The 18,400-nt window shown below is 35.8% G+C and overlaps 1 protein-coding gene across 3 annotated transcripts in view; it reads left to right on the plus strand.

The window, feature by feature from the left end:
* The first annotated feature begins 1,055 nt into the window (after positions 1 to 1,055).
* LOC123320752 (cytochrome P450 4C1-like) overlaps positions 1,056 to 18,400 on the plus strand; it is a 92,334-nt gene continuing 74,989 nt past the window's right edge. The window contains exons 1-2 of one of the 3 annotated variants that reach the window (XM_044908160.1): positions 1,056 to 1,183; positions 1,881 to 2,005. The gene's annotated coding sequence lies outside the window, so the exon portion shown is untranslated. Of the gene's footprint in view, positions 1,184 to 1,868; positions 2,006 to 18,400 lie in introns of all 3 variants that reach the window. The other 2 variants (XM_044908161.1, XM_044908162.1) reach the window with 2 other exon arrangements.

The raw sequence follows: 18,400 nt of genomic DNA on the forward strand, positions 1-18,400 counted from the left end.
TCTATGTTCATATCGGAATGTTGATATTTATGCGTCCGATCGAACATAGAGGGCATATTCGAGTTGTGACATTTTGAGTAAATGACATTGATATCGTTTCCTATAATATCTGTTAAAGAATGTGTGTAGCTGGTGGAAGCTGGAGTTGAATATATAGATAGATATATTGATTACTCTAACCATCATAATTTTTCTGCAACCTCCACAATCCATCTCTTCTCAATTCACCCGCTAGGTACTAGGAAAATCAATGCGACATACAAATAAAATAATTATTTGGGAAGCAGCTGAATACTTCTATGTTCGGTTACCCATGACAAAATGCATTAATAGGAAATTAACCAATAAAAGGGTTCATTAACAGCTAATTTCGTGTACGTTAAACAATGCTGTTATTAAGAGGTCGGCGGAAAATTATATTTTGCATATATTTGTGTTTAATTGCGTCGAGCTCAAAACCCGATTATACGATTTTCACAAAATGTTGTGAAACTTGGTGAAAATTATATAATCTGTTTCAAGTTTTCCGTCTTTATTGAAGTGTTAAAATGCCCTCTTTTCTCTACTGGTTTTAACTTCATATGATTCAAATAGTTGTGTTTCGATATATGGATTTCTTATTCTACCTGATTTCTGATTGTTGAGTGAACCTAGCATAAGAAGAATTCTCGCAAAAATAATTCGATTTTTCAACTATAACTAGGAGTTCTTGTAGATTCAATGTCAGCATATTTTCTCAGGAAAGTTTCGAGTCGTGTTTTCCTTGATGTGATTTGATTATGACACCCAATTTGTCGACCCTGATAAATTTTTCTGAGCGGTTTTTCCAGAATAATATTATTCAAACAGGGGAATGACGAACGAATGTTTTGCGGAACGAGAATTAGGTACCTACATGAAAACACTTTTTTGACAATGATTGGGTGTTAATATAATGCAAAATCGACAATGACTAGACTTAATGATTAAAGAGATGTGCAATGTAAATTAATGACGGAATTTTTCAGACCATACTGAAATTGTTACGTTACTAATTCGAGTTAATTTTGTTTTCATTAGCCCTACCCCAAAATTTTTCCACTATAATAGGTTGCACAACGAGCACAACGCTTTTAGCAAAGTTTACTTTGAGTGAATGAATATTGAACACCACTCTCAATATTCTGTTCCCATAAAGTCTCAGGTGAATAGTTCGATTTAGATTGAATGGTATATAAGTGCTCTTTGCAAGGAAAAATAATTATCGGTTTAAATAAGGCAACCAGAAGTATTGGAATTCACATCATGTGATGGTTCTTTTAGTTTCCATTATCAAGATTTTTGTCTACCTATTCTCTCATTTTTACCCATTTTTACACCGATAATTCGAAAAATTCTTGACCGGAAAATCGAACATAATTATGGAATACAGAAATTGAATCAAATTATAGACGATGAAGACTAAGTATTTGCTGGATAATTATTTGGGCTTATTCCGTGATTTCTTTGAAGCTTTTTGCACAAACCAGAGATAATGAAAACAGCCTGTGAATTAATGAAATAATTGCGAATAATTCTTTTTCGTTACCAAATGTGAAATGCAATCTGAATAATCAATATTGAAGAATCCTGTACAGACATAATGTTCAATTTTTCGAAAAACAACTGCGCTTTTTTCGTATATGCAACACATGAAACATAACTTTTTTTTTTAAAGAGGGAGTAATAAGCAGTTATCGCCCTTCTAAATAGTTAATTTCATATAGGAAATTACGACTTACGATTATTTTTCTTAAATTTTTTAATTTGCGTTACTTCCGTTAAGTGTTTCTCGATAGTGCGAGTGAATTAAATTCAAACAATTTTTCCATGAACGAATTGGTCCAAAGAACCACTTGTAGTGTCCCCAGATCTCCAAATGAGCCTTCCATAAATTCTGGATCAATTCGTCTCTTTCCGGCCAGCAAAGACACCGAGTTTTTGAAGTAAAACCCGAAGTTTAATTTTCGAGGATTCACAAAAGGGGGTAAGTTTTACTTTCGATGTTTTATTTGGTTCTTGATCTCATTTAGCCTCCGAATCAGTTCTAAATACAGTCCACTACAATTCTCCTCAACATTTATCGGTCCTATCCTGCCCGAATGTTCACAGAAAAGTGAAATTTTCTCGCAGTCATTTTCAATTCTTCGAAAACGCAATTTCTAGAATTACATTGCGATTATGCGCAGTATTGAAAAAGTTTCCTTGTTGAAAGAAAAAGTTTTCAAGTTCAATAACTTTTCCATCAAAATCAGTTTGTATTATTTTTTCATTTGCCTTATACCCCGAAAAAATGTCTTTGAAGGCAGAAGAAGACTCTGATATTCAAAGAAAAACAAATAGTTAAGTTTCGAAGAGAAGTAACTGCTTTACAACCCTGACAGGCATATTCTACAAGGTAAAATATTTTGTAAATCAGATTCCGAATTATTCGAAAATTTTGAAGATATTCAGAGCAAGATAGAAGTTTTAAATTTTGGTTTGACTGAAAAATCCCAAATCGCTCTTCCTAAACCACAAGCATCCTTCGAAGAAATACTTTAGCATCAATCTACAGTATCTATTCAGTGTGACTCAGCAAAGCCAGCAAATGCAGTTCTAACTAACTTAAATACCGCTCCTAGAAGCTTTCAAGTTTCTCAAATGCTTTCTGTAATTTCCCTTCCTTCTTTCTTTGGTGCACAATAATTCATAAACTGATATTAGGCAAAATTTACTTCTTTAAAAGCTGAAGCCCTTGCTCTCATTAGTGGGTTACCACCTATATCTGAAAATTATGAAATTGTTCATGTTAATGCAACACTCTTATTTTAATTTTCTTTAATTTCTTAATTCAATCAAATATATTTTTCTTTTGTTTCGAAACGATCGTTGAATCAACGCGTCAGTTTCTATAATTAATTTTCCTTTTTCTTTCGTTCGTTCATTTGTCTATTTTTCAATACATTATCGGCAAATACGCTGGGAAATCTCGGACTGCATATGGAGACATATGGGCGAGATTAATATAACTTCTCGATTGACGAAGTACGTATAACACAGTGCAAAGTTACAATCTGAATTTCGTCTATTTTCTAAATTCTGATTCTTTTTCTTAAAGAGTGCTTTCAAAGATAGTGCTTTCAAAGACTTCGAAAGATAGCAGGAAGTGCCAGCTCCCCATTTCTGGTGTTCATCCCAACAAGGTGGGTCCTTCCTTAGTGCTTTCAGCGTATCTTGATATTTTCTATTTTTCTCTCATATTCTCTGAGCTATCGTAACAGTTCATGATACCTTAGTTCAGTGCTACCAAAATCCAAGACGTATAGCATGCACATGTTTTGTAAATGTTTAAAAATGCACCCACTCATGGTTGTTTTCGCTCAAGGAGTATTTACAAATTCATGAAACGGCAGTCAATTCGATAAAATCCTTGAAATTACCGGACTTAGCCGAATTTTTATTGTTTTCAATTGCTTTGAACATTCCTTTCTCTAATGAGGATAAACAATGTCAAAGTTTATTTACACCATGTTTAGATTTCGCCTTCGAATTCGAACTCCACTGCTTCTTTCATAAGTAGGTACTACGTTGATATCAACGTGGTGACAATTTATTTCTCATATGTGGGGATTTTAACAATTGTTTTGCGGTTGAGTGGGTCAGTAACAATATGAATTCTGGCTTGTGTGCTTCTTGGGTAGAAGAAAAGTGTTTTACTATAATTGATGTCGTGTTGGACTTAAACAATGCAATTAAATCCAAAATTGTTATATTCATCAACCGTGTCTCGAGTTCGATTTGATTTCAATATTCAATTTATGTAATCACAGTCACTTGAGGAAGGACAGAACATCTTATCCTAACAATTTTGAAGGAGAAGATTATGATGCTATTAACGAAAAAAATTATGAGGTCGATTGGGAGAATCTGTCACGAAGATATGTATAATATGTTGAGAGCTTTAACAATGTCGAAAAAGATGTCTTAGCCAAGTATGTCCCTCGTCGCAGAAGTTTGGAGAAATTTTCCGCACTTATAATAAAAACAATAAAAGCAAATATCCTCATACCATGCTATTTACCGACAAGGAACCTTCAAACGTAGGGCTCTAACTTGGGACCTTTGTTGTTCCTTATATTTGTCAACGACTTGAGATCTTGTTTTGAGTTTTTTCATATTCTCCTATATGCGGATGATTTGAAAATATTCGTGAAGGTTGCGACCATCCGGAACTGTATAAGAGTTCAGCAAGAGCTCAACGAATTTGCTGATTTTTGCCTGCTCAATATGCTGGAACTCAACGTCGATGAGTGTGTCTGTATTTCTTTTACGCGGAATGATTATCACTTAAACAACTTTAAGTTGACCCGAGAGAATATGTTGGAAGACTTGGGCCTGATGTTCGACTCAAAGCTGTCTTTCAATGCACATGTAGACTATCTGATGGATTCCTGTAGTAAATTATTGGGCTTTTTCTGTAGAACATGTAAACATTTTGATGATGAGTTAGCTTTGAAATCAGTTTTTTATTCTTTAGTGTACAGTAAATTAAATTTAACACTGTTATTTGGAATCCAAAATATAATGTTCATAAGATCAGACTCGAAAGGCTTCAAAACAAGTTCATTAGGTTTTTACATTATAAGATTACGAATGTTTACGTAAACGAGCGAATTTGTGAGCTCCGTATTAAGTATGGTATGCAATCATTAGAAATAAAAAGACTAAACAGTGATTCAATTTTCATTTTCAAAGTTATATGTTGTTTTTATGATTCATCTGATTTAACATCAATGATTTCGTATCATGTTCCTCCTAGGAATACTAGGAATATGTAGCTGCTCGCAACACCCATTTGTAATACAAATCTTGGTAAAAATAAGTATTGTGGAAATCTGGATGTGTTCACAATGGGTTTGTTTAAGTTTAAGGGAATGTTGCGAAATATTTTCAAGAATGCGTAATTTATAGAATAGGGAGATAATTTTTTGAATTGTCTTTAAACAAAGTTTGTATATTTTATATCTATTATTTGTGTATTAGAGGATACTATTGTGGGAGTTATCCTGTTTGTATCCCAAATCGAGAAATAAATAAATAAATATTGCAAACATGTTTGCAGAATGGTTCAGGAGCGTTCTTATACAAGATTTTGATATAGCCAACCATACCTACTATGGCATAGACAATCTCTATATCTTATCTTATAGAATTGAATTTTTCTTTTTTTTTGTGTGTATATGTATGAATAATATTTCCGTTAGTCACTTCTTTTGATATTTTGCGCAATTAATTAATTTAAATTCAATTGATTGTATTCATAACCCACTAAATTCCAATTGAGGGTTCTATTTTGGATCAGTAGATCTGTATGTATATAAATAAATAAATCTTGGGAGAGATTGTCCGTGCTCTTGGGGGCCTTCGGGCTATTGAAGCATCGAAGGGAGCGATTGCAGACAATATTTCACCTTTATTTTTGAAAGAATATGCTAGCACACTTTGTACACTATATTTTCTTATATTCAATGCATCCCTCGTTTCTTACGTCTTTCCTCAGCAGTGAAAGGTTTCCACAATTATTCCTGTTTATAAAATAGTTCAAAAAAATTACGTTGAAAGTTACAGACCAATAAGTGTTTCATCCGCCATTCCGAATCTATTTGAGTCCGTTGAATTTCGAGCGCTGCTATACTTTTTCGATTTATTGCACGTCGTGGTTTGATTTACGAGATCCTTTTCGATCAAGGCCGCAATTTTGTTTGAGCTTCAAGGCGGTTGAAGAAAGCTTGCAATTTTCTATGAAATAACAAGGACACTACTTCAAATTTTTTTATAACTCGTGCAGTGAAGTGGAGATTCAATCCGCCTTATGCTCCCAATTTTAGTGTCCTTCGGGAGGCTGGCATTAAATCTGCCAATTCTCTTATAGTACGATTTGTTGGCAAGCAGACCCATACTTTGGAAGAGTATTGTACTGAGTTTTCACAGGTCGAAGCCTTATTGAATAGCCGTCCCTCATCAGAATTTCTGACTGAAGCTTATAATCTTTCCCCAAGTCATTTCCTCATAGGTAGTACGTTACTATCGTTGCTGGCCACAGCAGAGTATCAGATTTCAGAAAAAATCGCAGTTCGCGACAGGTGAATTCGTCTGCCCTAAATTGTACAAGCTTTTTAGAAGCGTTGGTCGAAGGAGTACCGTCAAGTGGGGTAACTTCGCACGAAATATGAAGTTTTCGTCCGAATACAAAAAAGTGAAATGTAAAAAAATATTGAAAAAATTAATATAGATTCTTTGGTATGTTCTTCAAACATATTTCATATGAAAAATAGTCAAAAAGGTTAGTATTTTTTTCATTGAAATATATAGTGTCCGAAATTCCCCGCACAGGTGGAGTAAATTCGGACAGCATCTAAATTGCACGTAAATTGAAGTAACTCCGAGTGTTTAATGAATTCGAACACCAACACTACTAAAATAAGCATATTTTAGAGGTTTCCACAGGAAATTTTGAAAATTTTAAAAATACTTTCATTGTCCAGATAATAAAAATTCGGTTTATTTCAACATTAAACAAACTTAAAACGAAAGAAATGATTTTAAAACTTGTAAATAATCATAAAAAACTTGTTAAAACATATATGCATATAAAGATTCGTACCTTTGAAAATATATTTATTTCTTCTTAAATTTTTGGGCTCTTCGTCGGATAGTCGGATACACAAAGTATGTTCCTATCTTGAAGCTCATCAAAATATTTATTTATCATGTCGCCCTGGATCACTAGTGTGTCTATCATTAATTTTGTAAAAAACCTAGATTTTGGCACACCATATTTTTCGGCCGCTTTTCGTATACTTATCTTGCGTCTTTTAACGTTTTTAACATTTTCGGCATTATAATACTTATATGGCCCCCCTCCCAATACTTCTTTGTAGGTTCTGACCATTTTCTAGATGTCCGAATTTACCCTACAAAAGAACCATTTTTTATAAAAATCTATATATCATTACCGGCAAAAGAAGTAGGTATTAACGTCACATTTGGCCAGAACGTAGTTTATACCTCAGTTAGAACGGCAAATGGTTATTTAAATCTATTTCATCAGTACTGAAGGTTTGTACTAGTTATAAATGGTGATTTGCATGAATGTTTAATAGTTATTTAATCAACTGGGTTATTAATGAAAGCGATTAATGATTGAGATATTTTAACGTGTGAGCGAAGCGATAAACTACAGAGACTGTTGTTTCACACCATCAGGCTACCCACGCGCCTGGTAGATAGAGAGTATTTTGTAGTGAATACATCTATAATGAGTTAATGACCATTTGAACCAGTGGCGGCTCGAGCATATTTATCGTGGGTCGGCAGATATATATCCTTATCTATTTTTTTTTCAAATATTTTCTATACCTATGTATAAGGCTGTTTCTGTTTCAATAATCTCTGAAGATTATCAGGAAAATAAAAAATGATTGAGAAATTACTATTTTAACCCTGCATACCACTTGAAAAATAAACATAATTTCGGAACAAATATGAAAATATGAACCGAAAATATATATAACAAATAAAAATACTCTAAAAATGCTCATCCATAAAATAAAATTGGTAAAACAAACAAAAGTGCATTCTAACGAGATTGAGAATTGCGAGAAATTAACATCACCTCGAGCGCAAACGATAGAATCGAGATATCCCGAACGATCATTCTTCGAGTTACCGAAAAGAGGCAATCTAGGGTCGGCAGGGTCGCTGCCTGCCGGACCTATATGTCTTACACCGTGCTGAGTATTGAGCCAACAATATCAACTTTCATCATAGTTTTGGTCTTTATTCTTTGAAAAGTTCTTAAAAAATTGTCGGAATTTCATTAGTAATATATATTCATCACTCACGTTTATAAAAATTAACAAATACGATAAAAATTCGTTTTAAATAACAGCGATTTCTTGTAATTTGTTATTTGAAACTGAAACTATCGGATATTGGCGGAAAAAACATTAAATAAGAGGCTTATCTAATTTTAATTGTTATCCGAATGAAATTCCAACAAAAATTATTCAAGTTTGAAGCAATTTGACTCATTGATATCAGCGCTCCTTCGATATGTTTACAATGCAGATTCGGCATGCCGTACCTGAATGAACAGAACGAATGGTCGGTCACTCAGTCGCTAGAGAAGGCATCTGCGGCGCTGTCTTCATAGCTCGATTGGAGATGAGCGTATTTTGTCTACGGACCGAGTAGGGATTTAAATTGAAACAGCGTATTTCAAAGAAGTTCCATATTCCATTGATATCAGATATCATATACCAAATATTTTTATGAAATTTATTGAGAGCTATGTGATGTTTGGAGAATTTCTAATACATTATTATTTTACACAAGTGGGAATTCACATTTTTCTGCTCACGAAAAAGTCCCTGACGGGCCGCCACTGATTTGAACAGCACTTTATTCATTACTGAAAAGCCTCAGTTCTCGTGCCTTAACCTGGTGCAGTCCATAAAGGGCGACCAAGATATCGACGTCAAGACGAAACCGAATTATAGAACAAATCGAAATCGTTGAATTAGAAAAATATCGAACAAATTCAAGTCACCTATTTAAGAAATTATAAACATTTAAAATGAAACGAGAAAATCGAAACCCTGTAAGGGTCTCTCATCTCCTGCTGCTACAATTCTTTGTTTTTCTATATTTCATTGTTGTTATATAATCCTGAATTATGGTTTTTCATACATTGGACTGGACTTTCAAGCCAGCTCCTCGAGCTTGGAAAAAATGTTACTTTTTACTATTTCGAATATTTCATATCCAAATCCAGAATAGTGTAGAAAGACAATCTTTTTCACACCACCTCTGAGGTAGATTGCCAGGCGCGTTTTGTTTTACATGGTTTCCCCTGTAGGCCTAAATCCATGGTTTTGGTTTGAGTTCACAATGGCTGTGCCATTTGTGATTATCATCTTCCCCCGAGACATCTCTTCGACCAATCCGACTACGAATGTAGTGGACTAAGTTTTCAGACATGCTCGGCTGGGTTCGAACCCAGTGAGCGCGGGGTGAAACTACAGAGACTGTTGTTTCACACCATCAGGCTACCCACGCGCCTGGTAGATAGTGTGTATTTTGTAGTGAATACGTTTATAATGAGTTTATGACCATTTGAACAGCACTTTATTCATTACTGAGAAGCCTCAGTTCTCGTGCCTAAACCTGATGCACTACATAAAGGGCGACCAAGATATCGATGTCAAGCCGAAACCGAATTATAGAACAAGTCAAAATCGTTGGATTAGAAAAATATCGAACAAATTCAAGTCACCTATTTAAGAAATTATAAACATTTAAAATGAAACGAGAAAATCGAAACCCTGTAAGGGTCTCTCATCTCCTGCTGCTACAATTCTTTGTTTTTCTATATTTCATTGTTATATAATCCTGAATTATGGTTTTTTATACATTGGACTGGAATTTCAAGCCACCTCGAGTTTGAAAGAAAATGTTACTTTTTGCTCAACCAGATATTAAAAATCAGTGAAGCAGGAAATTGTTCGCGACAAAAAATGTTTTTGGCAAGTTATTCGAATATTTTATATCCAAATTTTTTTGGGGTAGTGGGGCTTCGATATATCTAAGCTGTTGGGTTGTCCGGGCTCTCGCGGCTCTGCTTTCTATCACCTTCAGATATTCACTGCATGTGATACTATTGGCGGGATGGTTTCCCTTACAGTTCGCGCATTTAGCTGAAGTGCTCATGTCCTTGGTGCAATTTTTTGTAGGATGCCCTTCGGCGCATTCAAGGCATACAACGGCCCGGTTGCAATTAGATGTCGCGTGACCCCATTGTTGTCAACGGTGACATTGTATCACCTGTTTATTAGAGACGTATCTGTCCCATTTGACTATTATGTGGTTTATAGTGCGCACTTTTTCAATGTTTCTGAGAGTTATTCTTGCATCAGTTATCACTAGAAATATTGGGGATTTCGTTCCCTTCATTTTGTAAACCGCACGCACCGGGATTTCATGTTTTTCTTTCAGCTCCTTTGATATTGCCGTTGTTTCAGGTACATTACCTAAACCGTGGAGTGTGAAGGCATGGGTTTTATTCTCACTCAGTGTATATGTGTGAAATTCCTGATTTCGCTCAGTGAAGAAATTAACCAATTTCTTGTAGTCTTCAATTCTGTCACACAGTATATTTGTGGAATATCTTCGGTATTTTATGTGGAATGGTCCCTTGATCATTATACTGATGTCGTCAACAATTTTATCATGGTTAGTGATAGTGCCTTTCACTACTATCGGAGGAGGTTTTTTCGGCTTAACTATCCTTACGTTGGGGCTTTCTGTGTCTTCCTCTTGCTCGTCGCTGTTTAGGGATGAATATTTGTTGTCGATTTTCACCTCGTATGGGGTGCGGTTTGGTGCATTTTTTATAGCTACCGGGTGGGTGAAGCTAGGGTTATCCGAGTCGTGGATGCGGGATCTTTTTGAATTTCTCGCAGGTTCTTCATCTTCTGTGGGATTTTTTCCTCGTCTTTTCGGTGGGGTGTTTTCTTTAGTTTCACTATTTATTTGTTTCATTATGTTTTTAGTTTTGACACTAATGTTCGATAAAAACTCTACCTCCGAAAGATTCATATTATTTTTCTTTCACTTTTCCACATTTTCGCGGTTTGAGATTTCGTTTAGGCACGATTTCGACAAATCTTAAAGAATTCTACTGAGCACACTCGATGGTCACACTGATTGTCACACTGTTACACTAGAACACGTCTAACCAGCTCGAAGTCTGGGACTCGAATGGGTGAAACTACAGAGACTGTTGTTTCACACCATCAGGCTACCCACGCGCCTGGTAGATAGAGAGTATTTTGTAGTGAATACATTTATTATGAGTTTATGACCATTTGAACAGCACTTTATTCATTACTGAAAAGCCTCAGTTCTCGTGCCTAAACCTGGTGCAGTCCATAAAGGGCGACCAAGATATCGACGTCAAGCCGAAGCCGAATTATAGAAAATGTCAAAATCGTTGGATTAGAAAAATATCGAACAAATTCAGTCACCTATGTAAGAAATTATAAACATTTAAAATGAAACGAGAAAATCGAAACCCTGTAAGGGTCTCTCATCTCCTGCTGCTACAATTCTTTGTTTTTCTATATTTCATTGTTGTTATATAATCCTGAATTATGGTTTTTTATACATTGGACTGGAATTTCAAGCCAGCTCCTCGAGCTTGGAAGAAAATGTTACTTATTGCTCAACCAGATATTAAAAATTAGTGAAGCAGGAAATTGTTTGCGACAAACAAATGAGGGGTTCAGAGCTGAAGTGAACCAAGTCCATTCAGCCTGGTTTCGAGATGAATTACTTAGAAGTTGTTTATCATCCATTAATTCAAAAGTGACTTCTTCAGATTTTAAAAGGTCAGAATGTAAGCATATGCTCACAAGAATAATAATAAATAAAGAAGTAACTTTTGAATTAATTGGTGATAAACAACTTCTAAGTCATTCATCTCGAAACTAGGCTGAATGGACTTGGTTCACTTCAGCTCTGAACCACTCAAATGTTGTTGGCAAGTTATTCGAATATTTTATATCCAAATCCAGAAAAGTGTAAAATGAAGAAAAAATACAATCTTTTCCACACCACCTCTGAGGTAGATTGCCAGGCGCGTTTTGTTTTACATGGTTTCCCCTGTAGGCCTAATCCATGGTTTTGGTTTGAGTTCACAATGGCTGTGCCATTTGTGATTATCATCTTCCCCCGAGACATCTCTTCGACCAATCTGACTACGAATGTAGTGGACTAAGTTTTCAGACATGCTCGGCTGGGTTCGAACCCAGTGAGCGCGGGGTGAAACTACAGAGACTGTTGTTTCACACCATCAGGCTACCCACGCGCCTGGTAGATAGAGAGTATTTTGTAGTGAATACATTTATAATGAGTTTATGACCATTTGAACCAGTTGCGGCTCGAGCATATTTATCGTGGGTCGGCAGATATATATCTATATATATTTTTTTTCCAAATATTTTCTATACCTATGTATAAGGCGGGTTTCCACATCACCATGAGGTACTGCACTGGGTGCGTTAGTTTTTCATAGTGGAGTTTCGCCAAAATTTTTGTTTCTGTTTCAATAATCTCTGAAGATTACCCGGAAAATAAAAAATGATTGAGAAAAAACTATTTTAACCCTGCATACCACTTGAAAAATAAACATAATTTCGGAACAAATATGAAAATATGAACCGAAAATATATATAACAAATGAAAATACTCTAAAAATGCTCATCCATAAAATAAAATTGGAAAAACAAACAAAAGTGCATTCTAACGAGATGGAGAATTGCGAGAAATTAACATCACCTCGAGCGCAAACGATAGAATCGAGATATCCCGAACGATCATTCTTCGAGTTACCGAAGAGAGGCAATCTAGGGTCGGCAGGGTCGCTGCCTGCCGGACCTATATGTCCTACACCGTGCTAAGTATTGAGCCAACAATATCAACTTTCATCATAGTTTTGGTCTTTATTCTTTGAAAAGTTCTTAAAAAATTGTCGGAATTTCATTAGTAATATATATTCATCACTCACGTTTATAAAAATTAACAAATACGATAAAAATTCGTTTTAAATAACAGCGAATTCTTGTAATTTGTTATTTGAAACTGAAACTATCGGATATTGGCGGAAAAAACATTAAATAAGAGGCTTATCTAATTTTAATTGTTATCCGAATGAAATTCCTACAAAAATTATTCAAGTTTGAAGCAATTTGACCCATTGATATTAGCGCTCCTTCGATATGTTTACAATGCAGATTCGGCATGCCGTACCTGAATGAACAGAACGAATGGTCGGTCACTCAGTCGCTAGAGAAGGCATCTGCGGCGCTGTCTTCTTAGCTCGATTAGAGATGAGCGTATTTTGTCTACGGACCGAGTAGGGATTTAAATTGAAACAGCGTATTTCAAAGAAGTTCCATATTCCATTGATATCAGATATCATATACCTAATATTTTTATGAAATTTATTGAGGGATATGTGATGTTTGGAGAATTTCTAATACATTATTATTTTACACAAGTGAGAATTCACATTTTTGCTGCTAGCGAAAAAGTCCCTGACGGGCCGCCACTGATTTGAACAGCACTTTATTCATTACTGAAAAGCCTCAGTTCTCGTGCCTTAACCTGGCGCAGTCCATAAAGGGCGACCAAGATATCGACGTCAAGACGAATTATAGAACAAATCAAAATCGTTGAATTAGAAAAATATCGAACAAATTCATGTCACCTATTTAAGAAATTATAAATATTTAAAATGAAAGGAGAAAATCGAAACCCTCTAAGAGTCTCTCATCTCATGCTGCTACAATTCTTTGTTTTCCTATATTTCGTTGTTGTTATATGATCCTGAATTATGGTTTTTTATACATTGGACTGGACTTTCAAGCAAGCTCCTCGAGCTTGGAAAAAAATGTTACTTTTTGCTATTTCGAATATTTTATATCCAAATCCAGAAAAGTGTAGAAAGAAGAAAAAAAAATACAATCTTTTCCACACCACCTTTGAGGTAGATTGCCAGGCGCGTTTTGTTTTACATGGTTTCCCCTGTAGGCCTAATCCATGGTTTTGGTTTGAGTTCACAATGGCTGTGCCATTTGTGATTATCATCTTCCCCCGAGACATCTCTTCGACCAATTCGACTACGAATGTAGTGGACTAAGTTTTCAGACATGCTCGGCTGGGTTCGAACCCAGTGAGCGCGGGGTGAAACTACAGAGACTGTTGTTTCACACCATCAGGCTACCCACGCGCCTGGTAGATAGTGTGTATTTTGTAGTGAATACGTTTATAATGAGTTTATGACCATTTGAACAGCACTTTATTCATTACTGAGAAGCCTCAGTTCTCGTGCCTAAACCTGATGCACTACATAAAGGGCGACCAAGATATCGATGTCAAGCCGAAACCGAATTATAGAACAAGTCAAAATCGTTGGATTAGAAAAATATCGAACAAATTCAAGTCACCTATTTAAGAAATTATAAACATTTAAAATGAAACGAGAAAATCGAAACCCTGTAAGGGTCTCTCATCTCCTGCTGCTACAATTCTTTGTTTTTCTATATTTCATTGTTATATAATCCTGAATTATGGTTTTTTATACATTGGACTGGAATTTCAAGCCAGCTCCTCGAGTTTGAAAGAAAATGTTACTTTTTGCTCAACCAGATATTAAAAATCAGTGAAGCAGGAAATTGTTCGCGACAAAAAATGTTTTTGGCAAATTATTCGAATATTTTATATCCAAATTTATTTGGGGTAGTGGGGCTTCGATATATCTAAGCTGTTGGGTTGTCCGGGCTCTCGCGGCTCTGCTTTCTATCACCTTCAGATATTCACTGCATGTGATACTATTGGCGGGATGGTTTCCCTTACAGTTCGCGCATTTAGCTGAAGTGCTCATGTCCTTGGTGCAATTTTTTGTAGGATGCCCTTCGGCGCATTCAAGGCATACAACGGCCTGGTTGCAATTAGATGTCGCGTGACCCCATTGTTGTCAACGGTGACATTGTATCACCTGTTTATTAGAGACGTATCTGTCCCATTTGACTATTATGTGGTTTATAGCGCGCACTTTTTCAATGTTTCTGAGAGTTATTCTTGCATCAGTTATCACTAGAAATATTGGGGATTTCGTTCCCTTCATTTTGTAAACCGCACGCACCGGGATTTCATGTTTTTCTTTCAGCTCCTTTGATATTGCCGTTGTTTCAGGTACATTACCTAAACCGTGGAGTGTGAAGGCATGGGTTTTATTCTCACTCAGTGTATATGTGTGAAATTCCTGATTTCGCTCAGTGAAGAAATTAACCAATTTCTTGTAGTCTTCAATTCTGTCACACAGTATATTTGTGGAATATCTTCGGTATTTTATGTGGAATGGTCCCTTGATCATTATACTGATGTCGTCAACAATTTTATCATGGTTAGTGATAGTGCCTTTCACTACTATCGGAGGAGGTTTTTTCGGCTTAACTATCCTTACGTTGGGGCTTTCTGTGTCTTCCTCTTGCTCGTCGCTGTTTAGGGATGAATATTTGTTGTCGATTTTCACCTCGTATGGGGTGCGGTTTGGTGCATTTTTTATAGCTACCGGGTGGGTGAAGCTAGGGTTATCCGAGTCGTGGATGCGGGATCTTTTTGAATTTCTCGCAGGTTCTTCATCTTCTGTGGGATTTTTTCCTCGTCTTTTCGGTGGGGTGTTTTCTTTAGTTTCACTATTTATTTGTTTCATTATGTTTTTAGTTTTGACACTAATGTTCGATAAAAACTCTACCTCCGAAAGATTCATATTATTTTTCTTTCACTTTTCCACATTTTCGCGGTTTGAGATTTCGTTTAGGCACGATTTCGACAAATCTTAAAGAATTCTACTGAGCACACTCGATGGTCACACTGATTGTCACACTGTTACACTAGAACACGTCTAACCAGCTCGAAGTCTGGGACTCGAATGGGTGAAACTACAGAGACTGTTGTTTCACACCATCAGGCTACCCACGCGCCTGGTAGATAGAGAGTATTTTGTAGTGAATACATTTATTATGAGTTTATGACCATTTGAACAGCACTTTATTCATTACTGAAAAGCCTCAGTTCTCGTGCCTAAACCTGGTGCAGTCCATAAAGGGCGACCAAGATATCGACGTCAAGCCGAAGCCGAATTATAGAAAATGTCAAAATCGTTGGATTAGAAAAATATCGAACAAATTCAGTCACCTATGTAAGAAATTATAAACATTTAAAATGAAACGAGAAAATCGAAACCCTGTAAGGGTCTCTCATCTCCTGCTGCTACAATTCTTTGTTTTTCTATATTTCATTGTTGTTATATAATCCTGAATTATGGTTTTTTATACATTGGACTGGAATTTCAAGCCAGCTCCTCGAGCTTGGAAGAAAATGTTACTTATTGCTCAACCAGATATTAAAAATTAGTGAAGCAGGAAATTGTTTGCGACAAACAAATGAGGGGTTCAGAGCTGAAGTGAACCAAGTCCATTCAGCCTGGTTTCGAGATGAATGACTTAGAAGTTGTTTATCATCCATTAATTCAAAAGTGACTTCTTCAGATTTTAAAAGGTCAGAATGTAAGCATATGCTCACAAGAATAATAATAAATAAAGAAGTAACTTTTGAATTAATTGGTGATAAACAACTTCTAAGTCATTCATCTCGAAACTAGGCTGAATGGACTTGGTTCACTTCAGCTCTGAACCACTCAAATGTTGTTGGCAAGTTATTCGAATATTTTATATCCAAATCCAGAAAAGTGTAAAATGAAGAAAAAATACAATCTTTTCCACACCACCTCTGAGGTAGATTGCCAGGCGCGTTTTGTTTTACATGGTTTCCCCTGTAGGCCTAATCCATGGTTTTGGTTTGAGTTCACAATGGCTGTGCCATTTGTGATTATCATCTTCCCCCGAGACATCTCTTCGACCAATCTGACTACGAATGTAGTGGACTAAGTTTTCAGACATGCTCGGCTGGGTTCTAACCCAGTGAGCGCGGGGTGAAACTACAGAGACTGTTGTTTCACACCATCAGGCTACCCACGCGCCTGGTAGATAGAGAGTATTTTGTAGTGAATACATTTATAATGAGTTTATGACCATTTGAACCAGTGGCGGCTCGAGCATATTTATCGTGGGTCGGCAGATATATATCTATATATATTTTTTTTCCAAATATTTTCTATACCTATGTATAAGGCGGGTTTCCACATCACCATGAGGTACTGCACTGGGTGCGTTAGTTTTTCATAGTGGAGTTTCGCCAAAATTTTTGTTTCTGTTTCAATAATCTCTGAAGATTACCCGGAAAATAAAAAATGATTGAGAAAAAACTATTTTAACCCTGCATACCACTTGAAAAATAAACATAATTTCGGAACAAATATGAAAATATGAACCGAAAATATATATAACAAATGAAAATACTCTAAAAATGCTCATCCATAAAATAAAATTGGAAAAACAAACAAAATTGCATTCTAACGAGATGGAGAATTGCGAGAAATTAACATCACCTCGAGCGCAAACGATAGAATCGAGATATCCAGAACGATCATTCTTCGAGTTACCGAAGAGAGGCAATCTAGGGTCGGCAGGGTCGCTGCCTGCCGGACCTATATGTCCTACACCGTGCTAAGTATTGAGCCAACAATATCAACTTTCATCATAGTTTTGGTCTTTATTCTTTGAAAAGTTCTTAAAAAATTGTCGGAATTTCATTAGTAGGGGAGACTAGGGAGCATTGATACATGGGGAGGCTTGATACAGGCTTATATCCGCGATCTGTAGCCGTTTTCAAAAGTATTATACTAGTGAACACTATTCTTTGGCAGAGGGCATTGCGTGACGTTAATCTGTAAGGCTAACATTAGTTTGTTTGGGAAATATTCAACGAAGAGTGTTTCGAGGTGAGAAATTGTAAGTTTTTACTCAAGTTACCTAAGGGTTTTATGATCATGCATTAATTCTTCAGCATAAACAAACATTTCACTGAGAAATATGCATAAAACTACTCAATTTACAAATTTATTCGCTTTTCAAAATATATGAGTATAAGATGAAAACATAAATCATTTTAAAAATTGCCCTCAGGGAGGTTTGAGACATTTTTGTCGTGGGGAGGCCTGATACATGTATCATCTTCACAAAATATTCCGTAGCTAGTCGGATAGGCCTACATGAAGGCGTTTTCACCATCCAACATATCAAAGAGATTTTTAACAACTGGAATTTATCCGTACAATCCCCATGTATTGAACGAGGCCGACTTTTCTTGTGCGGAAGTGACTAACTGACCATTTCTTGATTTTTCTACACCTATGGGACCAAAGCAAGCCAGTATCATTGCTGACCTACCTACTGAGCTAAATAATCCTCTCGATTACTCTCCCAGTACATCGTATCAATCCTCCCATATGTGGGGAGGCTTGAGACAGTTTGCATGTTTTTAGTGTTCAACGTTCTGTACAGAATAAGATGTTTATGATTTGAGACTTCTATATTTATTTTGTTGAACGATTAGTTGAAGAATTATATAATATAAGAAAAGTCCTACTTCTTCATATAATTCAGTTTCCAGAATAAAAATTCCAAAAAACGTATCAACCCTCCCCAGTCTCCCCTAATATATATTCATCACTCACGTTTATAAAAATTAACAAATACGATAAAAATTCGTTTTAAATAACAGCGATTTCTTGTAATTTGTTATTTGAAACTGAAACTATCGGATATTGGCGGAAAAAACATTAAATAAGAGGCTTATCTAATTTTAATTGTTA

The sequence above is a fragment of the Coccinella septempunctata genome, chromosome 9 (assembly GCF_907165205.1).
Source record: "Coccinella septempunctata chromosome 9, icCocSept1.1, whole genome shotgun sequence".
NCBI lineage: Eukaryota > Metazoa > Arthropoda > Insecta > Coleoptera > Coccinellidae > Coccinella > Coccinella septempunctata.